Source organism: Callorhinus ursinus, unplaced genomic scaffold (genome assembly GCF_003265705.2).
Source record: "Callorhinus ursinus isolate GAN/ISIS: 27379988/994484 unplaced genomic scaffold, GSC_fseal_2.0 scaffold10, whole genome shotgun sequence".
NCBI lineage: Eukaryota > Metazoa > Chordata > Mammalia > Carnivora > Otariidae > Callorhinus > Callorhinus ursinus.
The window spans coordinates 68,906,193-68,928,331 of record NW_027397072.1 but is presented as its reverse complement, the minus strand read 5'-3'; the positions used below and the strand labels follow the sequence as shown (position 1 = coordinate 68,928,331).

Genomic DNA, 22,139 nt, shown 5'->3' with positions numbered 1-22,139 from the left:
AATGTGAAAAAGGAAGGAAAAAGATAAGTAATTCTGAATAGATTGGACTAAACCAAAAAGACATAGTGGAAGGAAATATAAAGTGTGTAGCATTTCAGTAATTCTAGAGAGTAATATGCAATGCAAGAATGAACAGGAAGGGAGCAGGAAAGGAAAGCAAAATTCAGTTCATCAATAGGCACATGAATAAATGGACTTTATCCTTAAGAGTGTGATGAGTTCAGATGTGTAGTTCACACAGATCTCTGTCATATCTATGTGGATAAAAAATGTGTTTAAAGAAGAAGGTAATAGAGGCAGAGGGATCACTGACAACGCAGGAGGAGCATGTGGGATCAGAGTGTGTGCATTTGAGGGGTGTGTGTGTGTGTGTGTGTGTGTTCGTATCTGTATAAAATGGGAAAATAAATGATAATTACATAAAACATAGGGGAAGCATTGATGATTCAGGAGGAGAGAAACAATTATAGAAATACATTCCTAGCTATTCAGTAGTAAGGAAAGTATTGCCCGAGCCAGGAAAAAGTGGACTCATCAGGAATGTTGAAGGACACTTAGTGTAATGGAAGTCCTTCAAATTCTGTTCTGGGGGTCGGAGAAGCCAAGCTTCAGTAGACTGAGTGAGTAGGAAATAAGAAGGAAATTTTGTGACACCTCTTTGTTGAATTTTGAATAAAAGGCAGTGTTTTAGTTCTGTGGGTCTGAAAGAACATGCCCCAGAATCATGCCCCTGGGAGGCCAGATATCTGCTTTAGCAGTCCACCAACTCCCCTCCCTCAGTGGGTGAGCATTTTCCCAGGGTGTTAATTCTCTGGGAGTTTCTGATCTGCCCTATAGAGAAGCAGGTCACACTCTGATTGCCCAGTTGCCTTGAGGCAGGGGGTCTCCTGGAAATTATTTTCTTTCTCTGATTATAAAGATGGCACACATTAATAGACAAGTCAAACAATTTAAAACAGTAGTATAGTTTAACTTGTTCCTCTAGGAGTTACATCTAAAGTTAGATTTATGTTCAATTTTGCAGCCAAGGATAATTTAATAGGGATGCTACATACTTCCTGTTGCATTGTATTATGAGACATATAATGCTTTAGAAAGGAAATGATTTGGATTTTATCTTGTCCATATGTTTGTCATGTTATATTTTGTATAATCTGAGAAATACTACAACACTTTCCCTCAGAGTTTAAATAACTCCCCATTGGGATTCTGAGTTATACTGGGAGAACCAGTATTTATTCTGTGTTGAATTTTCCTATCAAAACTCCTACTTTAACACATGTTTTCAATAGGAAATAACTTAAATGTAATCAAGCAACAGATCATCTGTTGAAATGGTCCTTTTCCTTTTATTTCTTGATATATGTTCTAATAAAAGACTTCCTAAAATGGAGCCATCAGAAATGATAATAATTTGAAAGTAATGCATTATGGTTTTGATTTTAAGAATATGTTCTGCTCTTATTTTAATTAAGATACACATTTCATTTATTTTTATTTCCTTATTTCATACAATGATGTCTTGTAAAAATATTCAGAATTGTTTCTTTATTTGCCATAATATACTTTCAATACTAAAGGAATTATCTTCTTATTTGGAGATTTGATATAATTTTCTGTGAAATTTATCAATCTGGAATTTCTTTAAGAAGTAGGTTTTTGACAAACACATTACTGCTTTGTTTTCTCAAGGTTATGCATCTACTTATTTTTTTCTCTCTTCTTCACCCATGTGGTACCATGGGAACTATAGGGATGCTGTATATCTAGGAAGAATACAGCTGTCATTTACATCACATATTTAGATAAAGGCAAGGGGAAATTTCACAGAAAGACATGGTCGGGCTAGTGCATTTTTTCAAAAAGATTTAGAAGTTTTGTGAGAAAACAAAGCAAAATTTATTTTTTTCTCAAAGTTTTAAGCAAGAATAATCAGGCATATGAATGAATCAACATAGAAACTAGAAATAGAACAAGATATGTGTGGTTATGTCATTTCCACAAGAAATAGTTGAAAGTTCCAAATCATCCTGCCCTCCCCCGCTACCCCATATCTCCCATGCTGTGGTATTTCCCGAATATTGACCCCTGTTTTGAAATGCCAGGTCTGAATTTCTTTCATATGGTTCTGGCAGCATTGCATTGCTCTGCCAAGCAGACAATTATAGATAGTTCTTTGCCTGATCATTCTATCTGACAAAATGTTTGCGTCCATTCTAGTTGATTTCTGAAAGGGGAGGTGGGCAGCTAAACATTTATGCCAGCTTTTAGACAGTTAGAGGGGAATCTTTCTACATAGCTTGCAACCCTTGGTTGGGGAGGGAGGAAGATCTCAAGTAGGCTCAGGAAGTATTGACTGTATAGTGAGAGTAAGGGCATGGACAGAGACCAGCTCTCAGAAGCATCCAGATGGGTTAGAGTCAAGGGCTAAATGGAGAAGCAGGGAGTAGCCAAGGGTTGGAATGCAGGATACTCTGAAACTAAATTTTAAAAGGTAAGTGTTACCTGTAATATACCATTTTTTCTTCAAATTAAAAAAAAATTCTATTTGCTTTTAGGTATCCTCTTTTATATGGGGTCGGAAGTTACCAGAACAAATCCCTACAGGCTGATTTTATATGTTTAACTGTTAGGATATAGTCTAATAGATAGAACTCTAGCTCAATCATAAATCTGTTGCCTATAATGATGGGGCAATATATTTGATCACTATTCATGTTCTCAGTTTTCCACAAAACTGTCAGAAATTTATGTATTTAGAGTGAATGAAGACAGATTGGATATATAGTTACGATGTCCAGAAATTAGTCAGGAGAGCTGGAAAGAAAGCAATGACCAAGAATAGTTTAAAAAATTGTCAGGAAGAACTAAAAGCTCCCCTGAATTTGGAGACATTTAATGGGTAACAGTTCCAGTCTACTGTTTTGTTTGAATGTTTGTTTGTTATTTTTGGTATTGGTTCAGTGAGCTAATGTTGATAGAAAAAAATGACAATAGTTTTGAAGAAGTGGGTTTGCAACATCAGAAAGAACCACAGATAATTTTTGGTATCCTTGAAAAGAGGAGGTCTTAGGAAAGCCTTCCCCACTGCCATCATTGCCGTCATTATTGTTGTTGTTACTACATTTGTCATCTTGCTTTGTTTTTTTTCTGATAAATAAGAATTATATTAAACATAGTTCAGTATTTCACAATTGCATCATGTTTTTAACTGGTTAAAAAGCACAACTGAATTAGTCTGTTATCCACGTGGTTATCTGGTTCTATAAGTTTAAGTTACCTGGCTAAGGTCACAGTAATGGAAAGCCCCAGATCCAGGACTAGAACTCTATAGTTTTGTCTACTACACAAGGACATCTGTCCACTTATTGTCAAAGAGTCCTAGCCATTTAGAGGTCACTCAGAGGCTTGTACAAGCATTTCCAAAAAACAAGTGAAATAATTTCATAAATTAGGACATTCTAATGTGTCTATGAGTTGTAATGAGTAAGCTGATGTAATAGTTCTTCATTGTTATTATTTAATGATCTTGTTATTATGAAAGTTATATATATAAATGCAAACATATTTTGTTCACACAAAGAGATTAATAAACATTTTTCTCACTTAGTAATATGTGAAATTCTTTCTATATCAGCATATATTGATTTGTTCCAGCTATTTTAAGGACAGCATAGGAACATATCATATGGAAATACAATGACTAATTTATCACAATTGATTATAGCCTCCTTCTGAAACAATCTCTTCTCCAGGCTTTTGTCATTCTTCTGAATCTACCCTACTGTCTGCAACTCCCCTGCTAATTAATATGGAAACAATCCTGGGACAGGTCCTCCTTTTTCTCTACTTTATCTATACCCTCTTCTAAATGATGGCCAGGAACACAATGCTTCTAGATATTGTTTATGTTCCAATGACTCCCAAAACTATATCAAGACCATATATCACTATTTAATAGGAATCTCAAAAATTTCACAGACAAAACAGAATTCCATACTGCAAACCCCCATCCCACACTGTATGGTTTCTCTGCTTCCTCATGTTACTATTATCATACCATTGTGCATCCTGTTCCACAAATCAAAACCTAGAAATCCAGTTTTAATTCTTGTCATTGCCTCACCTCTTACTTTCGGTACATCTGTAAGTTTCATTAGCTGTCCTCAAGATATATTCTACATCTTTCTACTCGTGATTTTCTCCATAAAGTCACTGTCATCTCTCTCCTATATATAGCTATAGACTATTTTCCTTTCTTCTTCCCTCCCTTACAATCCAATCTATACATTGCATCTAGAAGTACTTCAAAATATAAACCAGATTACAGTTCCCCCCAGCCCCATTTTCAATTCCAGTGTCTTTCTATTGCATGTAGCATAAAATCCAAACTCCTTGCCCCAAATAGCCCTGCGTCGGCCCTTACTTACCTTCTCAGCCTCATCTTATAAAATTTTCTCCCAAAACTGAACTGGCTTGTCCAACTGCAATTCATTCCTTCCTCTAAAGATGAGAGAGCTAACAACTACTTTCCCTGGGCTTCCCTCCAGCCTTATTTCTGGATGAATTTCAGGATTGCTGATTAGATGCTCTTGTGCAAGCATTTGGAAGATAGAAGTGAGACAGTGGGCACCTTTCTGCCCAACTGGCCTTTTCCTTCTGCCAAATGAATTTGAGGATCCAAGGCTTCTCATAGCAATATTCAAGCGTCCATCCTCCAGTTTCCTGGTTGTTGAGAAGCAGGTGTGGTGGAGGCAGTGGCCAGATTTTTCTTTCTAGTGTCTAGTGTCCAGCTTTGTGGGTGTGGAATATCAACAGCTGTGTAATTTATCTTGGCTCACTACATAAGAGCTTTTGGCAGCATGTGTGGAACTAAGCAGATCCAGTAGTAGTCTCAAGAGACAGATTCCCTTGCAGGTTGGTTCCCTGGTATGCTGATGGCCATTCCTGGAAACCCAGCTCATTCTTCCAACAATTACAAAGGCCCTAATTCTTAGAAAGTCTGTTCTGGTGGGGTGCCTGGGTAGCTCAGTTGGTTAAGAGTCTGACTATTGATTTCAGCTCAGGTCATGATCTCAGGCTCTGCACTCATTGGGGAGTCTACTTGGGATTCTCTCTCTCCCTTTCCCTCTGCCCCTACAACCCCACTCTAAAAATAAACAAGTGAATCTTAAAAAAAAAAAAGTCTGTTCTGTTTAAATGACCTGCTGTTGCCTTTTACTAGTACAGAAAATTTACTGAAACATGTACCAAACTAGTCTTGATTATCTTTGTCTTTGAACTGGCTCTTATCTTGAACGTGCTACCCTCAAAGTTTGCAGAGCAGCCTTCAAAGTATTCTTAAGCTTTCAGCTGAATTATCTCCTCAGAATGGTTTTCCCTGAACATCCTATCAAAACTATTCCCTCAAAAAAAAAAAAAAACTATTCCCTCAATATGTAGCTTTCACATTGCTCTATTTTTTGTCTCCACAATTATCAACAAAAAAGATGATTTTGGGGGGCTTATTTTGTATTGTTTGTCTCTCTCCATCTCCCTCTATGCCCTTAGAATGTAAATTCCATGAGAGCAGTGTCTTTGTCTTCTTTACTATTGATTCTCAGCCCTAGAAGAGAACCTATAATATCAAAAATAAACATTTGTTCATTAAGCAAGTGAATGAATGAACAAATGAATGAGAACGGCTTGTTCATAGCTTGATGAACAATAAACTTATGAGTTTTTATGGTAATATAAAGAATTTGTGAGTGAGCACTTTGCAGAGACCATCTTTGTATAGTTAGTTATGCAAGCATATCTACAGGGTGACATTCTAGAAGTAGGGATTTTGGGGTAAAAGAGCACATTTTAATATGTATTGCCAAATTCACATGCGCATGTAATTTTAACATGTATTGCCAAATTCCTTTCAAAGATGTTACACCAATTTCCACTCCTATTAATGATATACAAGTGTCCGTTTAACAACATGAGCCACAGCTTAAGTATTGCCAAAATTTTAAACCATTGAAGGATGAAACTGGTTTTCATTATGATATAATTTATATTTCTCAATTATAAGTGAGGTTGAGTTTATATTAACGTTTTGCAGTTATCTTTATAAATTCATGTGTTTGTCCATTTTCTATTTTTTGTATGAATTATTTGTTTATTAAGACATTTGTCATGTGTTGCAGATTTTTTAATTATATCTTGGTTATTTTATTTTTGATGATATTCTCAATGCAGGTGCATTTTATTTCTTTTGTAGTTTTTGGTTCAGTTCTCATTCTTCACACCAGTGTTCTGCAGGATTTTATCTCTGTATCAAATTTTTTTGTTTATTTTGTTTTGTTTTTTTATTGTGGAAATTTCAGACGTATGGCAGGCTTGCAGAAAGTTATAGCCATGTGCTCTTGGGGATAATATTTTTGATTGCTTATGATAAAGGAAGCTATTGAAGCATAAGCTCCAGATCGACTTTAAATGATTTCCTATTTTCTCTAACTTAATTTTTCCTTTTATTTTCCCTTTCACTTTATAATGTGCATATGACTATTGATTTATATCATTTTGTCATATTCAGCTATGAGAAATAAAGAATCAAAATAACAGTGGTATAAACAAAATAAAAATTTATAAGCAGTCTAAGGCTAGTATAGCCTCTACTCTGTGAAGTCTTTGGGGAATCCAATTCTTTCTAATTTATTTTTTTCATATATTCTTAGGATGATCTTTGGATTGTTCACATGGACCAAGTTGTAGACAGATCAATGTTCCTGAAACTAGAATAGAGCAAGGAATGATTGAGGAGGGACAGAGTTTATACATCAGCACACTCTCTTAAGGAATGTTCTGAAAACTGCTGCAGAACATTTTTGCTTTAGATGGCATTAGACAGAATTTAATCATGTGTTCGCACATAATAACGCTAGCAATTGTCCATCTTGGTGGCCATTTTACACGATATAAATAGAAAGTTTTATTATGGAAATAAAGGATAATACTATTTAGGAATATCTAGCAGGGTATTTCTGCTTTAGATGGCATTAGACAGAATTTAGTCATGTGTCCACATCTAGTAGTGCTAGGAACTGTCTGTTCTTGGCCATTTTACTTGCTACAAATGGAGAAAAGGAAAACAACTACTTTTGTCTGACAAAATTAACCTTATTCATTTCTTTTTCTTTCTACCTAGCTCTTCTAGGTCTTTTGATTTTTTTTTCCTCAAGAACACAAGAAGTTTAGAGAATAATGTATTTTTAAAAAATTTACATAGGCGGGGCGCCTGGGTGGCTCAGTCGGTTAAGCGGCTGCCTTCGGCTCAGGTCATGATCCCAGGGTCCTGGGATCGAGCCCCATGTCCGGCTCCCTGCTCAGCAGAGAGCCTGCTTCTCCCTCTCCCTCTGCCTGCCACTCTGCCTACTTGTGCTCTCTATCTCTCTGTCAAATAAATAAATAAAATCTTTAAAAAAAAAAAATTTACATAGGCATATTCATCAGATTTAGAGGTAGTCAACACGGGTGAAAGGGTTGCAATTCAACAATACGAGAAGTTTTCATTTTACATTTCAGTACAAATGTCTGTTTTCCAAGACAATTCCTAAATATAATTAGTATGACACCTAATAATTAAAACAGATTAATAAATTCTATAGAAGAAATTATGCTAGATTATGACCCAATTCAGTATTATAACAAACTGGAATTATATCTTTCATGTGACTTGCTTAATTTCTATTTTGTTGATAGCATTTTTTATTATGTTAATCACCATACATTACATCATTAGTTTTTGATGTAGAGTTCCATGATTCATCGTTTGCGTATAACACCCAGTGCTCCACGCAGTACTTGCACTCTTTAATACCCATCACCAGGCTGACCCATCCCCCCACCCCCTTCCCCTCTAGAACCCTGTTTGTTTCTCAGAGTCCATAGTCTCTCATGCTTCATCTCCCCCTCCGATTTCCCCCCCTTCATTTTTCCCTTCCCTTCCTAAAACATTTTAATATGGTTATAATTTGCTTTATTACATTCATTTAAAAATGATGAAATAAAAGCTAGTTATTTTTCTCAAATTTATACATAAATTTTTAAATGAGTTTGAACTAGAACTATCAGTGTGTGTTTCTTTTTTTTTTAAAGATTTTATTTATTTATTTGAGAGAGAGAGAATGAGAGATAGAGAGCATGAGAGGGAAGAGGGTCAGAGGGAGGAGCAGACTCCCCGCCAAGCAGGGAGCCTGACGTGGGACTCGATCCCAGGACTCCAGGATCATGACCTGAGCTGAAGGCAGTCGCTTAACCAACTGAGCCACCCAGGTGCCCTCAGTGTGTGTTTCTATGATTGGAAATTACATAAACTATCTCAGCCCCAGTTGCTTCACTGATATAATGAGAACATTTTACTTTAAATCCTTGAATGTTTGCTTTTTAACCAGTTTATATTTCATGTAAATAAAACTTTTGTTTCTGTGGTTTATGAATTCCATTTTGGTATAATTTTCTACAACCATTTTTGTTAATACTATAAAAAGACTGCATGATTTATTATAACTCATATTTTCATTTTTCTCAACTGAATGATGCAAATATTTACAAATATGTTTATTTTGTTTTCTACTACTGTGCTAAATATTCACCTGTAACATTCTAATTAGAATATATTATTTCAGGAATGAATACTACCACTCTAAAAATAATCACCACTGTTCTCATTTCCTGTTTGTTTGACTTACAAATCATTCAGAGATATTTGATCAAATAAAATGACATTCTGCAAAACTTGTGCTTCTCAGAAACTCAGCTGGAGACAAAGGAAAATGTCATCTGTAGGATGGGTGTTGTTTCAATTTTTTTTGTTTTTGTTTTTTGTTTTTTTTTTTGGTTAACAATTCAGTCAGTGTTAATATGAAGATTAATTCAGGGCGTTAAAAGGAGAAGAAATCTATTTGTATCATCTTAATTTTCCTCGTCTGTGTTAAACATCTCTTGGGTGTGGAATGATCAGACTCCCGCTTGCTCATAGGGCTGCCAAGGAAACAAACAGTTTCTTCCCAGGATCTGTTAACATTTCATCCTTTATCAGAGTCTGGGGCCTCTTTATTAACGGGGTGTCTGGGGAAAATTACAGGAAGATCCAGATGCCTGGATGTGACTTCCTTGTCATCACTTAGTACCCATTCTGAGGATTTTAGATTGATTGTCACTATCTTTTCACATACAAGCTAATTTAGCATGCCTCAGGTATGAACAGTTGTCAGTTATATGTTAGCAGTGAATAAAATATCTGACAGACTTAGATTTGCTATCCCAGTGTAGAGAAAATATGATTCAAGATTATAGATATTTATATTTGTAAAATGCTTTGTAAAGCTATAAGTTATAATGTAAACTTTGATTTAAAGCTGAAACTAATTAGAATTAACAATTGTTATATGTCAGAAAGAGTCATATACATCAAAATTTCAAACGTAATTCCTTATCTTACCTAATTAACTTTGACATATAATCTTTTAAAAATAAACTTGATCGAGGCACCTGGGTGACCCAGTTGGGTAAGTTCTGTCTGCCTTTGGGCCAGGTCATGGTCCCAGGGTCCTGTGATTGAGCCCTGTGTCGGGCTCCCTGCTCAACAGGAAGTATGCTTCACCCTCTCCCTCTGCCCACCCCTCACTTATACTTGCTCTCTCTCTCTCTCATGCTCTCTCTCTGTCTCAAATAAATAAAAATAAAATCTTAAAACAAAAACGACAACAACAAAAAACTTGATCTGAGTCCTACTCATGCCCAGATTGTCACTATACTACCAAAATTTGTCATTTACTCATTGTAAGCTATCCTTAATAAAAATAAATGCTTGGGGCAATTGGGTGGCTTAATGGGTTAGGAATCTGACTTCGGCTCAAGTCATGACCCCACTTGTGCTCTCTCTCTTTTTCTCTCCCTCTCAAATAAATAAATAAAATAAATAAAATCTTTAAAAATAAACAAAAACAAATAAAAATAAATAAATGCTTTTATTTAAGTGAGGCAGCAAGTTATGGTGGAAACAGCATTGAGTTTACAGCCTAATTGGTTTTAATCTTAACTCTTTTTTAAAAAAAATTTATCTATTTATTTGAGAGAGAGGAAAAGCACACAGAGGGAGAGGGAGAAGCAGACACCCTGCTGAGCAGGGAGCCCGATATAGATAGATAGATTAGATAGATAGATAGATAGATAGATAGATAGATAGATAGATGATAGATACATGATACTCAGCTCCATCCCAGGACCTGAAGATCATGACCTGAGCCCGAGGCAGATGCTTAACCAACTAAGCCACCCAGGCTTCCCTCTTAATTCTTTCTTTAACAGACTCAATGTCATATTGAGTCTGTTACATTAATATTCCTGGGAACATTTTTTTCCATCTGTCAATGGGGACAGTGTTATCTGCTTTAAAACGTTATTTTAAGGATTAAATAGATGAAAATATATAAAATATATTAACAGAAATTCAATGCTTGCCACATAACAGGCAAATCATCTCCTAAAATTTCATCCTCATTCTCTTAATCCAAATACATAAAATTAATTTCACATTATATTCTCTCTCAACTCTAACCATTTCTTTTTCCTAGAGATATCTTCACTATCACAGGTATTTCATTTGTGGCATTATTTCTTCATAGTTCCGTCAAACTAACCAATGAAGCTGTACTGACAGTTGATAGAATCCCTTAAATGGGGGCGCCTGGGTGGCTCAGTCGTTAAGTGTCTGCTTTTGGCTCAGGTCATGATCCCAGGGTGCTGGGATGGAGCTCCGCATCGAGCCCCGCATCGAGCCCCGCATCGAGCCCCGCATCGAGCCCCGCATGGGGCTCCCTGCTCCGCGGGAAGCCTGCTTCTTCCTCTCCCGCTCTCCCTGCTTGTGTTCCCTCTCTTGCTGTGTCTCTCTCTGTCAAATAAATAAATACAATCTTAAAAAAAAAAGAATCCCTTAAATGCTCACCTTTTTTTTCTTTAGAAGAGGAAATATACACAAACTATAAATCAATGTTAATTAAGAAGTTAATTAAAATATCTTCTTACTTTAGAGATATGGTAGTTGAAATTTGAGTATAAGGTAATAAATGAAAACTGATTATAATTACATAAAATATAAAAGAGAAAATTGAAATGCTGAACTCAAAAATAGTAGAAATGTGAAATCATTGTAAGAGGTATTATTTTTCACTTTCTTTTACTTCATCTCCTGTATGCAGTTTGTTATTAAGTCCCTCTGGTCAGAAAAGATAGGATAGTCTCCTAGGATAGTTAGACTCATTTTATTTGTGAAGCCTTCACAAGTATAAAGTCAAATTTTTAACAATGTTCTTATTTTCATTAAGCTATAAGCACCAGGATATGGTGAAGAAGAGTACAACTTCCTTAAAGTATGAAGTATGGTATAAGGCCAAGCACAAACCAGGACATACTTCCATGAATATGTAAGGAAGTTGAGGACAAACTATATTTTATTCAAAGGTGATATAGCACTGAAAGTGACCAAGTGAAAAATGCATGGAATGTCTTTTTCTATCCCTGCACTCTGAGACTGTATATCTTTACAGCTGAGGTGTGTCTTTTAGCCAGCATATGCTTGGGTCTTGTTTTCCATCCATCCAGCCAATCTATGTCTTTAGACTGGAGAAATCCACCCGTTTTTATTTAGAGTAATTATTAATAGGTAAGGGTAATAGGTAAGCTTATTTATGCAATCTTATTCATTGTTTTCTGACTTTTATAATTCCCCTTTTCCTTTCTTTCTTGCTGCCTTTCTTTGTGAATTAATTTTCTAAAGTAGTATGCTTTAATTCCTTTCTCTTTATCTTTGTAAATCTACTGTAGGTTTTGCTTTTTGGTTACAAGGAGGTTTACATAAAACATTTTATATATAGAATGATCTATTTTAAACTGATAACAACTTTGCATACATACCCTTTATTCCCCTTTTTTATATTTTTGATGTCATAATTTAGCTATTTTTATATTGTGAATTCCTTAGCAAATTATTGTACCAATAGTTATTTTTAATACTTTAACCTTTATAGGTTAAATGGTTAATACCTTGCTATACTATAGCATTAGAGTATTCTGAATTTGACTATATGCTTACCTTTACTAGCATGTTGTGTTTTTTCATATATTTTCTTGTTACTAATTAGCATCTGTTCACTTCAGCTTCAAGAACTCCTTTCAGCATTTCTTGTAAGGCAGGTCTCATAGTTATGAACTGTGTCAGCTGTTTGGGGGAGTCTTCATCTCTCCTTCATTTCTGAAGTACAGCTTTGCTGGGTAAAGTTTTCTTTGTTGGTAGTTTTTGTTTTGTTTTGTGTTCTTTGCTTTCAGCACTTTGAATACATCATCCCACTCTTTCATGGCCTATAGGGCTTCTGCTAAGAAATCTGCTGATAGCCTTAAGGGGGTTTTCTTGTAAGTCACTAGCATTTTTCTCTTACTGTTTCTAAGATTCTCTTTTTGTCTTTGACTTTTGACACTTTATTATAATATGTCCTGCAGAGAATCTCTTCAAGTTGACTCTGTTTGGTTTCCTATGACCTTGATGGTCTTCAATATCCACGTGTCCCCAGATTTGCAGAAGTTCTCATTCATTATTTCTTTAAATAAGCTTTCACTCCTTCTTTTATTCTCCTCCAGTGATGTCATGTCACCTTGATTTTTATGTTCCTTGAGGTTTTAGGTTGCAGTCTTTGCATTTGATGCAGTATTCACCTCCTCCAGTTTTTACTAACTGCCTTTGGGAGAGAAATACCTTCCATTTACCCTGCTAGAGATACTGAGGCTATCTCAGACTTTCTATGGGTACATTGCTCCATGCTTCTTCCTCCTTCTTGTGGCAGAATTCCTAAGCGTGTATGCCTTCTGGGGATCCTGCAAAGCACCAGGCCAAATACTGACAGACTCTCTTTTGTTTTCCGAAAGTTAATACTAAAGCACAGCTTTGTGGTCACTCCCTGGCCCACAGATTTAGGCCAGCATTTTGCAAATGCTCATTAGCCACATGCCAAAGCTAGCTCTTACTCCTGCTGTCAGGAGCACATACAGGGATCCAGCCACAGGGTGAGGGTGTGTGGGGTTGAGACACAGGGAGGGCTTGGGATGCCCCTGGGCCACTGGGGGATCTGTGGGTAAAGTGTTCCCAGTGATTCATGGATGGGCTTTTTGATGGAGTCTACAATGTGCTTAGTAGAAGCTGTGTCATTTTCATACCCTCCAAGTATTCTATTTACCACTTCTCTGGTTTCTTCACACTCCCCAGTCATATACCTTAAGATTCAGTTCCCTGGATAAGATGAGAGAGAAATGAGCTCCTTCGGTTGGGGCTCATAAAGTTGGGGAAGCTTAGTGCTTATTCACATGCTCTCCCTTTCCCTGACAGGGGAAATCACAGGTCAAGAAAATATCTCTTGGCCCTGAACTATGCTGGCTTGGTAGAGGAGTGAACAGGTAAAATCAAACTGTTCCTCTTACCCACTTCAGGGCATTCAGACACTTATTCTTTTGCTTAACGATTGTGCTGGAAATTTGCTTTGGAAACTACGACTTCCACAAAGGCTCTCATCCATGGGTGATTGTCTAAGACAGTGTTTCCTAGAGACCCCCAGACTATTCCAAGAGAGGCTAGAGCTGGATCACAGGCCACTGCAGGATCCCACAGCCAGGACCAGGGTCTGTCTGCCTATTATTTCATGTAGAAGTAAACAATACCTTTTCCCAGCCCTTTGACATATGAGGCTAGATCTCACAGTTCCCTCAAAGGCACTTTTGTTCATGCGTGGATGCCAAATTTTTGCTGTTGAAGGAGGATTCAAAAACAAGAGCAAGGGACATCCTATGCTACCATGTCACTTATGCTGATCTCTCTCTCTCTCTCTCTCTCTCTCTCTCTCTCTATATATATATATATATATATATATATATATATTTAAGTATGGTCACTGGATAAAAGCACAGGACACCATTTTTATTTGGTATCAGATAAATTTAACAAATAACTTTTTAGTATAATTATATTCCAAATATGGCTGGAGACATATTTATACTAAAAGCTGTTATCTGAAATTCAAACTTAACTGGGTATCTTCCATTTTTGTATGCCACCTCTGTCAAACCTGCATTTAGGTACTTATTCCCCATCTGTGTGTGTGTGTGTGTGTGTAAGAGTTACACTTTCACTTTTATTTCGAATTATTTTTTATGCTTTGTCATCAGTTTTCCATCCTCACTTATGTGCCATGCTAAACTTGAGATATATATTAATTCCCTATTATACTTTATTTAAGAGTACAAAGATAGGTTGTCTAGGCTGGTAAGGAGGCATTATCATCCTCAATTCTTGTCTTCATATTTGTGTCCAAACAGCTATTCCAACTCTTTCATAAAGACTACATATAGCATGGCAGGAAAGAAGAAAAGAAGGAGGAGTAAGACCACCTTAATTTAAAGGACATACACTGGAAGTGAAACATATAATTTCTATTGACATCCTGCTGTCCAAAATTTAAATATATGGTCACATCTGGATAGAGAGAAGACTTTAGAGCATTTAGCTGGACAACCACTCCTTATTCAACTCTATCATATGGAAGAAGGGGAAAATGAGAAAGCTAGTAATGTCTGTCACAATATTCTTTATGCAATATCTTCTGAGACACAGGGAACAACTGTAAAACCATATTTCAGTTTGAAATCTATTAGCTAGAATTCAGGAAATACACCTTCATTTCACCATACCATACCTTTTAACCTTTAGACTAGTCGTTTTATAAACATTTTACATCTGAAGTTAATTGAGGTCAGAAGAAGTACCCCTTTTCTGGTCCTTGAAACCATACGAGCATGTTTCTCCCTAGTATTTTACCTAATACATTTTTTAAATAATGTTTCCAAATCAGACACACTCCAATGCCAACTGATAATTAGATTTCTAAATACTTTCATTCCATCTCTTGCTGAGCTCTATCAGTCTATCTTAACAATGTAAATTATTTGCAAAGCTTGTATACCTAATCTCATTAAATAAAAAGCTTCTTTATTATTGAAGCAACAGAAAAGTTAGATGTCTATAAAAGCTCTCTCATAGGGTTTCAAACAAATACAACTCAGAGGTAACCTACTTTAATGTATTCATCCTATTGCCAAAATCATTCCCTGTAATCAGAGGTTTTCCCTCTGTGGTTGAATTTATCAACCAGTAGGGACTTAAAGAGCACACTAGAATGATTTTTTTTCCCCAACACATTAATCTGAGGCTTACATGCTGAAAATGAACTAATTTTTTTAAAAAGATTTTTTTTATTTATTTATTTGAGAGACACAGAGAGAGAGAGAGAGAGCACAAGCCGGGGTGGGGCAGAGGGAGAAGGAGAAGCAGAGTCCCCCCTGAGCAGGGACCACCCCCCCAAAGGCAGGGCTCAATCCCAGGACTCTGAGATTATGACCTGAGCAGAAGGCAGACACTTAACTGACTGAGCCACCCAGGTGCCCCTCAAAATGAATATATTTTAATCAGCTATCATTTATGTGTTTCGTATTTACTAAAAATATGACACTGTACTAGACACTGTGTAGAATACAGAAGTTGACTTTACATAGTGCCAAACATCTATATTATTAATGGGAAATAAACAGGTTTCAGAAGGCAAACTATTATAGAAAGGTACTAATTACAATATAGGGACAGTGGAGGAAGAGATTATTTCTGTCTAGAGGCATCTGTGAAGGTACAGTCATGGAAGAAATGTGACTTGAAGAGGGCATTGAATAATCAACTGATGCCCAGGGTGTGATATAAAAGATGTTTATAACCTTCTAAACAGAATTTTATAAAATCTCTTCCTTGCCTTACTAATTCAATAATCAGATAATCCCTAGACTAGTTTATCCAAATGAGTTACAGAAATCTTCACCAACCAACCATCATATCATGTGATTAATTTCATTTTAACATTGGAAAAATATTTTATATAGATTTTTAGTATTTAGGCAAGGTCTAATGAAATCAGTGTCAAAATGCGTGAGAAAATCAAATATCAAATGGTTCACTTATTTGAATAAGTTTACTAATTTGTTTCATAATTACTGACAATATAATGATATTTAAAGGATGCATTTCTAGAGAAGATGGATCCAGGATGCAAAGAGGCTGAATTCCCAACTATATCAATAAATTTCATGACCATGTTTTTCCTAGGAAATGCTCAGGAATAGACATTTCATTTTTCCTTCAAAACCAGACAGGTTTTTTCTGGTCATTTTTATTCTACTAACCAAATAATGTAAAGGCAAAGTCTAAAGGATGGCTTGTATGACAAAAAGCACAGGTAAAAAGCACCTTTATAATGCAGAAATAAATCTTGAGTAAAAAAATTAAAATATCAGAGGGGGGGCAAAATAGAACAATTAAGAGTATAAATTTGACCTTAAACCTCTACAAAACAGTTATTGTCTCTACATCTTCTTCTACAAAACTACCTTTAGTAAAATATCACTACAATGAACTGCCCTGTAAGTGAATTTTGATGATAAGCCAAGGAAAAGAGAAAGAAAGAAGAAAGAAAGAAAGAAAGAAAGAAAGAAAGAAAGAAAGAAAGAAAGAAAGAAAGAAAGAAAGAAAGAAAAGAAAGAAAGAAAGAAAGAAAGAAAGAAAGAAAGAAAGAAAGAAAAGAAAGAAAGGAAGGGAGGAAGGAAAGAAGGGAATTAGAGTGTTTAGGATCTCTGTGCCAGGAACTAGGGTGGGTAGAGACCAAAATATATTTTCTATTATCTCATATATCCCTAGGTTTTTGATGCATGGGTCAATGAAGCTTCTATCTTTCTGAGCCACAATAATAGAACTTTACTTTTTTTTTTTTATTTGAACCAGCTATAGTCCTAACAAGCAACTAGCACTCTATAATGTGCTACAATTAGTTCCATTAGGCTGGTATTAACTTTCTATGTGAGCATATTTTTCCCCTTAATGAGCGTAAGAACCTTGAACACAGGAGGTTTTTATAAAATAGGTATTTAATACATATCCACAGCTTTAAATACTACTTACATTTCAACAGTTCCAAAATTACTATTTCTAAACTAAAATTATCTTCTCAGATCAAGCCTTATATAACCAACAGATTTTGTTATAGCTCCCCTTGGATGTCTGACACAAATTTCAAATTTAACACATCCAAAACTGAATGCTTAATCTTACCTGCCAAATCTTTCTCTTCCTCCAGACTTCAGAATCTCCACCTATTTTGTTACTCAAACAGCATGTTGGGTCACTTCCTCTTCACACCCATCATTATCAAAATGCAATATGCCACCAATGTCTCTGAAGTATATCTCCAAAATGTTGCTTTCCCGTTCTCTCCACCTCTATTTTAACACCATAGAACATGTCATCATCTCCTACTACTGGCTCTGCAATTTTCTTCTTAAATTAAATGCCCAATTTCCCTTCCACTTCCCTCCAATTGATTTTCTATACGAGAATGATCTTTTAAAAATATAAGTTGAATGTTACTACCTCTCTTAAATACTTTCAAAGTCTGTCTGTCTTACTATAAAAATGTGGATATAAAAACACCCTATATGCCCAGCTCCTTCCAACTTCTTCATCTTAATCTTATCATTTCCCTGCTTGTTCATTATGTTCAGGAAATCATGTGGTTTTTCAGTTCCTGAAACACTCCCAAGTTCTTTTCTACCCAGGAGACTGTATGTTGCCTCCTTCACTAAATTTCTCCCTAGATAACTATTACTTTTCGTGTAGGTCTCAGTTTTAACATTATGTCCTTTTGTAGAGAGTCCCTCACTGATACTCAATCTGAGTTAATAGTTTCTCCTCATTTCTCACCACTTATGTAATTAGTCCCTTTGACCGCTCACAGCACCATTACCTTTTCCTTTATAGCACTGTATTAAAAAGGCAGAGGCCATCTCCATTTGTTGCAACACCTTAAGTATACACTGTTTTTCAGATAGCGTATGGCACATAGTAGGTGTATAATAAAAGTACGGGCAATAATAGATGCATGTGTGACAGAATGAGTTTACTGAAATGCATTGCCAATGGTTGTATGAGGGATTACGTAAGTGAGAGGGCACAGCAAATAGCACCAGGACATTATTCATATTTCTGGAGTATTTTGATACCATAGAATCTGAAGCTTTAAAACTCAATGGAACAGCAGGGTTCAACACTTGATTCTTGCTGCTTTTCTTTTTCTTTCTTAGAAACAAACACTTAAGGGGCAAACTAGCAGTTTGGAAATCACCCTGGATACTGTGAACACTACATCCTATAATCATTTGCTATCAAGTTTATAGATAATGGTAACCACAGGAAATGGGGTTAAGGACATGATGAAATTGTTGGAGACATAGCCCTTGTCCTGAAATTTGCTTGCAAAATAACTTACATTAAACCTTCTAACAGACTTGTACAAAACAAAATCAAAATCATGTAGCCAGCATGAAGAGCACCCCATGCTCTCTAAATTCATGAATTGGCAAGGGTGATCCATCTATTAATGCAGAAGGTATAAAAAGAGACTAAAGGAACAGACTCCAATATTGGAGGCTATCACTTCAAATCTGTACATTTTGACAGACAGAATTTTATTATTCATTTGTCTTAATTTTTGAATGAAAAAAGATCTTTTGCTTAATTTTCACACACATATAGAAAACTATTGGTTCAAGTTATAGTTTATCTTTAATTTATTGAATGTTATTGATGAATATAAACCTTAATGTGATCTAGGTAAATGATTGGCTAGGTTGATTCATTTATGCATTTGGTGCTGTGTTTTAATCTTAACTATTTCACATTTTGTTGTGTTTTACCTTAACCAAATAATATAGGTTCAGTGTTTTGTTTTGTTTTTATTTTTTGTTTTCCTTTACAGGCAATATTTTCTTCATTTATATGCTTTACTTCTTTGGAATACAACTTCTAGGTATTATGTTTCCTTATACTACTAGTAAAATATATCCATATGTACTATGAAAAATAGTCTGCCGAAAGTTTAAATTTGAATTACTTTACTAAATAATCCAGTAGAGATATTTTCCTTTCTATATAGAGAATATTGAATATAATGACACTTTTGTAAAAGATGTGCACAATAAAATGAATAACTCAGAATAAATGGTAATAAGCTGTGTAAATATGAGGCTAAAATATTTTTGCTACCATATTTCTAAAGTGATTATTAAGCCCTAATATGCATGAATTCACTTAGAATTAATGTCTTTCTATTTTTATTAGTAGTTTTCATTTTAAATAGTTACTCTTAAATGTTCAATTCTTATATTTTTTTAGTTTACACAATCAATTCAGTCTTTTTATAAGGGACTTAAAATACACAGACATACAATGTGAACTGCACATTCTCCATAATGTTAGTCTCTTCAATTAGGCACAATTTAATGTATTCAAATTAATTTATTATAGAATGTCATAAAAATGTAATCCCTTCTTTATAGGTTATCCAGAACAATTTAGATTTTTAAAAACCTGCAAAAACATAAATGCCATAAAAATGCATGTCAATATCTGAGTCTTACAGTAGAGTATGTAATATCCACTGGGTCTCTGCTAAAACTTGTTGAAATCAATCACAGCAGATTTTAATCCATAAGTCGCTTTTCTCCAGATTTCTTTCCAAACTCTTCATCATTCCAACAAAGTTTTATGGTTCCTAGAATAATTTTCAGCTTAGTCATCCCAAAGTGAATGTACTGCCTGGGAATTATTCACCAATTCTATTATAGACTGGATTACTTTATGAATTTTAGTTGCCAGGTTCCCCTATCCAGCACAAATTATAAGGCTGTTCTGCTTTGTTTATTTGATGTTTGGGTGTTAGTTAGATCTTTATTTTGAATTCAGTCTCAAGTATTTTAATGGATATTATGAGGAAATTGTTTTCTATTCTGAAGGACAATTTACCATATGGAAGATGTTCATGAACAACAACCTGTTTTTAAGTCAATAAATAGGATTGATTTTTTTAAATTACTAAATGCTCACCAGTATAAATGTATTAGAATATTATTCACTATAATCTGTATATTGTACTTTTAAAACCTGAATGTTGGTACTTCTTAATCCCCTTCACCCATTTCACCCATTTAACCACCTCCCTGCCCCTTAAGGAACCACTGTTTGCTTTTTATAATTATGAGTCTATTTCTCTCTTTGTTTTTGTTGTTTCTTTGTTCATTTGTTCTGCTTTTTATTTTTTTAGAGATTTATTTATTATTTATTTGAGGAGGGAGGGGCAGAGGGAGAGAATCTTCAAGCTGACTCCCAGCTGGGCAGGGAGCTCCAAGTGTGGCTCAGTCTCACAACCCATGAGATCACAGCCTGAACCAAACAAAACCAATAGTCAGACATTTAACTGACTGAGCCACCCAAGCACACCTGTTTTTTAGTTTTTACATGTAAGTGAAATTATATGTTTTTTATCTTTGTCTGGCTTATTTCATTTAGCATAATACGCTCTAGGTCTATCCATGATGTCATAAATGGCAAAATTTCATTCTCTTTTATGACTGAGTAATATTCCATTGTGTATATATACCACAGCTCTTTATTATTTCATCTGTCTACGGACATAGGTTGCTTCCGTATCTTGGCTATTGTAAATAATGCTACAATAAACATGGTAGTGTATATAGGTTTCAGAATTCATGTTTTTGTTTGCTTTGGGTAAACACCCAGAAGTGGAATTACTGTATCATGTGGTACTTCTATTTTTAGTTTTTTGAGGAAACTCCCTACTGTTTTCCATAGTGGCTGCTCCAATTTACTTTCCCAACAGTCCACAAGAGTTGCCTTCTCTTCCTATCATTGCTAATACTTGTTATTCCTTGTCTTTTGATAACAGCCATTCTGACTCAGGATGATATCTCATTGCGGTTTTGACTTTCATTTCCCTAATGATTGGTGATGTTGAGCATCTTTTCATGTGCCTGTTAGCCATCTGTGTATCTTCTTAGAAAAAATGTCTATTCAGGTCCTCTGCTCATTTTTTAATTAGATTATTTGATTTTTGATGTTGACTTCTATGATTTTTTTTTATATTTTGGATATTAACCCCTTACAGATATATAATTTGCAAATATCTTCTCCCAACCAGTAGGCTGCCTTTTCATCTCATCGATGGTTTTTTACACTGTACAAAAGCTTTTTAGTTTACTATAGTCCCAATTGTTTATTTTTGCTTTTGCTTCCCTTACCTGAAGAGACAGAACCTGGAAAATATTGCTAAGGTTGATGTCCAAGAGATTACTGCCTTTTTTTTTTTTTTTTTTTTTAGGAATTTTATGTTTCAGATCTTACATTTAGACCTTTAATTCATTTTAAGTATATTTTTGTGTATGGTGTAAGAAAGTGGTCCACTTTCATTCTTTTGCATGTAGCTGTCCAGTTTTCCCAGGGCTGACAAATTTTGATGTTATGATAATTTTTATGTTATGATAATTTTTATTGCACATGTGCAAATTTTTTCAAGTTCCTCCAACTTCCTGATAGCAAGTATCTTGGATTTGATGCTCTCTATATAATTTTTTTGTTGTTATCATCTATCAACTTTTTAAGGAAACAAAATAAAATTATAGTACACATAATTTGAAGCATCTTTACACTTAACCATATAACGAAGAACTTTTTCATTGCTAGGCTCTATTTATCCCATTAGAATATAAAAATACAGAGCATTCTGAGTGGGTCCACCTTACTTTATTTAATCAATTCCCTATTAATGAAGATTTGTATAATTTTTCTTCCTCTCCTATAAAGCACAATTTTAATGTGAACATAACTGTATAAATAACTTTGCAAACTCAGGTAAGATGCATTCTAACGTTTAGAAGTTTACAATAAAAAAAGCTAAAGTGAAATTAAGGTACACTATTACTAAAGAATTGTGATACACCTGGCATGGATTAATGCAAACAATACAGACTTGGTATCAGCATTCTTTTTTTTTATTTAATTTTATTATGTTATGTTAGTCATCATACATTACATCATTAGTCTTTGATGTAGTGTCTATGATTCATTGTTTGCGTATAACACCCAGTGCTCCATTCAAAAGTGCCCTCCTTAATACCCA

General features: G+C 35.1%; 1 long non-coding RNA gene across 1 annotated transcript in view; it reads right to left on the bottom strand.

Moving 5' to 3' along the window:
- The window catches only part of LOC112821475 (uncharacterized), a 59,170-nt gene extending 41,565 nt beyond the window's left edge, over positions 1-17,605 (bottom strand). Inside the window, exon 1 of the long non-coding RNA XR_003207464.1 lies at positions 17,222-17,605. This is a non-coding gene — a long non-coding RNA (uncharacterized lncRNA). The remainder of the gene's footprint in view (positions 1-17,221) is intronic.
- Between the last annotated feature and the right edge of the window lie 4,534 nt (positions 17,606-22,139).